General features: G+C 45.1%; 1 non-coding gene across 1 annotated transcript; it reads left to right on the forward strand.

Annotated features, from left to right (window-relative positions):
• Positions 1 to 3,938: 3,938 nt before the first annotated feature.
• TRNAP-AGG (transfer RNA proline (anticodon AGG)) lies at positions 3,939 to 4,010 on the forward strand. Its single transcript has one exon. It is a non-coding gene; the product is annotated as a tRNA-Pro (tRNA).
• The last annotated feature ends 1,579 nt before the right edge of the window (positions 4,011 to 5,589 follow it).

Here is a 5,589-nt window from a genome sequence, read left to right on the forward strand (position 1 = left end):
ACACCACTGCACAAGAAGCATTAGTCCAGATGCGCACCTCAGAACTGGAACAATCTCCAGGCCAAGTCGTCTGAACAACCGGGCACAAGGTGCTGCGATTAATATGAGTGAAACTAGCTGTGGTCCTTGATCCACCGGCCAACAGTTGGAGCTCTAAAGCTAAAGCAAATAATGGGGCTTGTGGAATGAACATTAGCAAACAGCCTAGACCTATACAAGAAAGCATGAAGTGAAAGAAAAAGTGTCAGCTGCAAAGCGTGCTTACCAAAATTTGAGAAGTTGAGCAGGCAAGGAGGTCTTCAGAAAACCACTGTCGAACAGCCTGCACCCAAAAAGAAATGTACAAAGTGAAGCAGGGACAACGCCAGCTGTGCACGGTGCAAAGATTTGCCAAAAAATAAAAAGAGCCATGCCTGCAAAGAGCCGTAGTACTTCATTGCACTGTTAACAGCCTGCGCACATACAGAGCAGCACCACTGAGTAGACTACCTCAGTGCCGGAGCTCTCAATGGTAATGAAATAAAAGCTTGACTAGTCAGTGCACTAACACACCCGGATTGTCAAGATTCTCTCATTTCCTTTTAATACTATGGGTCAATAACTAATCTCAGCGAAATCACAAAGCTTGCAGCAGCTAGGCATATAAAAGTCCACATAGCAGAAGAAATACCTCGGGGCAGCTCTGCACAAATGAACTAAAATCAGGCAAAGTTTTTCTACAAAGTATTCTCCCATATTTTCATCGTGTTCTGCAACAAAACAAGTCAGCAACTAGGATTTCTGAAGCTTCGGATGAGCGGTTGCCCTAGTGCCCTAAGACTGAAGGCATATAAATCTATTGTAAGGCCAAGTCTCGAATATGCCTGCATTGTATGGGACCCCTACACGATATATGACATTCAAAAATTAGAAAGAATGCAACGTCTTGCGGCACGATTCATTTACAACCGTTACAGGCGCCTAGGCTCTCCTTCCGCCATGTTGAAACTCGCAGACTTAGAACCACTGGCAGATAGAAGGAAGAAAGCCCGTCTCAACTTCCTTCATTCATTATACTTTTCTCGACTTGGTATCCGACCTGAAAATTACATCGTTAATGATTCTGCACGAGCCTCGCGCCATAAGCATGCCCTTAGCCTGAAACCTATTTTTGCACGCACAAATACCTAAAAGTTTTCTTTTTTTCCGAGAACAGTTTCTCAATGGAATGCTCTACCGGAGAACTCTGCGTTGCTTTGTAATAATTCTTGATTTTCACTACTGGTTTAGTAGCTGTACTGTAACCACGTTTTCAATTGTACTTTTGCGTTGCTTGTTTTGTGGCATTTATATCGTTCGGTACTATCGCACCCGTTTTGCTTTTCCCTCCTGTATGTATTTCCCTCTCCTGCTTGGACATACAGCATGTCCGCAGTATTCAATAAATATATTGCTTCATTGGTTTGCTTTCTTTACGCATGCAGTCATTGGATGTCATGAAACCCCTACAACTTCCGCTTCATGATCACTTGTAAATTGTCGGGTTTACCGTCCCGAAGCGACATATTGACTTTGAGGAACCCCGTAGTGGAAGTCTCCGGGTTAATTTGGACCACCAGCGGTTTTTTAAGATATGCTGACTTCGCACATCAAAAGGACGTTTTTCGAACATACGGCCGCCGCGGCCAGCATAGAATAACCTGCGACCTTAGGATCAGCAGCCGAACGCCAATGCCGCACAGTCTTCACGACGTGCTTCATGTTTACTTCATGACTATTAATACTGCAGATTCATTTCCGCAGTTAAGATAACCAAACCCTTTTTAACGCGAGTTTCACTGATGTCAATCACAGCAAGAATTGGAGCACCCAGGTGGCCAGAAGAGAGTCATTGTCAGAGTCCAGAATGCAATCGAGCACATACTTTAATCAATGTGTACGAAAAAATTAATGGCTTTCCAACCTACGTTTAAACACGGTGGTTGGTTTGAAGCTTGTCACGTTCACCTTGTCACCGCCTTGGTAAAGAAATCAACTCGCAGGCGATAGCAGCCTAGCTGTATCCACTCAACGAAAGCTCAAACACATGGAACACCCTCTTTTAATACATTCAACGCTACACTTTTTTATGTAAAACACTGACTGATACTGTTTAGTGATTTGTAAAGCAAAGGAGCGACACACTAGCCGACCGTTCAGTCAGGCGCATTAGTGGCTTAGCTACAGCAAGGCTGACACTTTCACCACACAAGAGAAATGGAAGGTTACTTACTCCTGCGGAAAACGGCGTTCACATCTCAGTGCAACGCTGGTAGTATACGATATCGAGGGAAAAGGGGAAACTGCAAAAAGCAGTGGCGTGAAGTGCCAAACAGCGCGGAATAAAGAGCGCAGGGAGACGTACGTTGCAGCATTCGTTGGCACGCGTAACTAGCAACCGCTAGCGACTGCAACGCCAAAAGGCCAAATGAAGTACTAAATTTCTAAACTTAAAATAAACAAATCAATAGAGAATCAAAAAAACAAACAGGATTTGAAAATTTCATCATAAACTAAGCCCTTACAGCTTGTATCAAAATTTATTTCCGCTTAAAACGGTTAAAATGACGTTGACAGATTGTAGACTGGATCGCCACCGTACTGAGCGAAACCAAGCAGCAAGCTGCGGCCTGACGCGAGAAAGATTATGGCTCTGAGATCACCCGTGCGCGAGCGCGATCAGGTAATCACGGAGGCCATGGAGAGAGAGCGTTCGAGCGGGCTTGGCGAAGGTGGCGGTAAGCCGAGTGAAGGCGGCAATGACAGCGTACGCTGCGCCAGTCAAGCCGCGTGCTGCCGCTGGCTAGCCGAGGCGTTCGCAACATGACGCAAATTTTTTCGCTCGCGTAACTACCGTCGGCTTTCAGGGCCATTATATGTTACCTAAATCCAGCCTTACGAGTGGCGGACTAGCTGCACTGTATATGGAACGTGATTCGGGCTCCGTAGGAGAAAACGCGCTTTCAGTGTTTGAGTACGAAGAGCGGTCTTCGCACCGGCGCTTGTGCTCTTCGAAACGTCAGGCAGGAACACCGGAGTAACAGAGAACCATCTAATTTATGTGCCGTGATTTACAACATGTTTAATCCACGGCGGCAACTCTCAGCTCATCGCTAGGCGCGTCTCCTTGACGTGGTCTTAAGCTCCACGTGTTAGAAACAATTGCAGAAAACATCTAACTACGGATGTTTGAGAGAGGTTTCACAGCAAACGTCTGACTGCAGATCTTTAAGAGATGTCACAGAGGAAACGTCTTGTTGTCGACATTTATGAGACGTTTGAATTTAGCGCGAGACGTTTATAGTCATTCGGAGCTGTTCCGAGACGTTTGTAAGACGTTTTGTGTTTCGTGGGAAGCTGCCTTAACTCACTGAAGCACAGTGCTGCGGCAGCAGTAGGAGGCATACCAGAAAGAGCCAGCTCTAGACTGATTATCAGCGCTACGTGAAATGTGCAAGTGGAAAAAATAAATCATCATGATTTGAATCAGTCACATCCATTTACAGAAGTATGGCAGCATTCAGTGATAACAGAAAGCGGGAAATCAACGATAGAATTGCATAGTGTCATAATGTCGCATTATCATATATAAACAACAATAAGTATCCAAAAGATTCATGCAATAGATCTCAGACACTTCAATTTTTGTTCTCTTACTTTGCTTTCGTTTAATTTGAAACAACATTCATCCTCAAACTGAAAAACACTGAATTCCTTAATTATAGATGAACCCGTGCCAGCTCTCTTACTTGTCGCAGCAAAATAATAGAAATGAGTACAGAAGGTGGAGACGGCGAACAACATTTAAAGGCTGGAGGCAACCTCTATCAGACGTGAAGGGCTCCATAGGCCCCGTCCTCGCACTCTTAGCTGGGCTCCACAATGATCAAATTTAGCAGCTGACGCTGCTGTCCTAACCTGGCTCGTTGGTCTAGGGGTATGATTCTCGCTTAGGGTGCGAGAGGTCCCGGGTTCAAATCCCGGACGAGCCCGTGTGTTTTTTTTATCCTTCTCTTTCTTCTGCTTTGTTTTCCTTCTTCTCTCTGGAAGATGAAAGGTGACCAAATACGTTAAACTTTAATGTTACCGTTATCATTGATTACACCAGAAAGTTGGGCGAGTTGGTTGAAATGCATGGTAGGTAATAGCGCAAGACGAAGGGTAATGCACCACAAGCGTAAGTCTTTTCTTGCGCTACTAGCTACCAAGCATAATCATCCTTTCTTTACTGCTGCTCCGGTTCATTGTAATGACGTTGATGTGCCATGAGGATGATAGGAAATACCAATCGGCCTCGAAGGAAACCGACAGGACTTTGCTAGGGCGGATATCATCATCATCATCATCATCATCATCATCATCATTAGCCTGACTACACCCACTGCAGGGCAAAGGCCTCTCCCATGTCTCTTCAATTAACCCTGTCCTTTGTCAGTTGCCGCCACTGTATCCCCGCAAACTTCTTAATCTCATCCGCCAACCTAACTTTCTGCCGTCCCCTGCTACGTTTGCTTTCTCTTGGAATCCACTCCGTTACCCTTAAGGACCAGCGGTTATCTTGCCTTCGCATTACATGCCCTGCCCAAGCCCATTTCTTCCTCTTGATTTCAACTAAGATGTCATTAACCTGCGTTTGTTCCCTCACCCACTCCGCCCGCTTTCGATCTCTTAACGTTACACCTATCATTTTCCTTTCCATAGCTCGCTGCGTTGTTTTTAACTTAAGCTGAACCCTCTTTGTTAGCCTCCACGTTTCTGCCCCATAGGTGAGTACCGGTAGGATACAGCTGTTGTGTACCTTTCTCTTCAGGGATATTGGTAAGCTACCATTCAAGATCTGAGAGAACCTGCCATATGCGCTCCACCCCATTCTTATTCTTCTAGTTATTTCCCTCTCATGATCCGGATCTGCGGTCACTACCTGCCCTAAGTAGACATATTCTCTTACTACTTCCAGTACCTCGCTACCAATGGCGAACTGCTGTTCCCTTGCTAGGCTGTTGAACATTACTTTGGTTTTATGCATGTTAATTCTTAGCCCCACCGTTCTGCTCTGCCTGTCTAACTGATTGATCATGCTTTGCAGTTCTTGTCCTGAGTAGCTTAGCAAGGCAATGTCATCAGCGAATCGCAAATTACTCAGGTATTCTCCATTAACTCTTATCCCCAACTGTTCCCATTCCAGTCCCCGGAATACCTCCTGTAAGCAGGCAGTGAAGAGCATTGGCGAGATCGTGTCTGCCTGCCTGACACCTTTCCGGATATGCACCAGTGTATAAGGGAAGTCCGCCACTAATTTTTAGAATCGCTTTGAGGAGTTAAGAACTAGACTTTTGCGTCATGTTAGTAACCGAGCTGGTGGACACCATAAAATCAGTGAATGATTTTGTCTGGTAAAGATACAGGTGGTAAGTTTGAAACATGGACAAAAGAAAACAAAAAAAAACACAAGGTGGTATCCTGCGGTTTTCGTGTGCCCACGATTCGAAGTTAGCTCCTGCATTTTTTGATTAACGTATGTCAAGAATATTTTGAAACGAAATCAAGCGCACAACAACACGCACACAAGAG

Source organism: Amblyomma mixtum, chromosome 8 (genome assembly GCF_055824585.1).
Source record: "Amblyomma mixtum isolate Tamu chromosome 8, ASM5582458v1, whole genome shotgun sequence".
Taxonomy (NCBI): Eukaryota; Metazoa; Arthropoda; class Arachnida; order Ixodida; family Ixodidae; genus Amblyomma; species Amblyomma mixtum.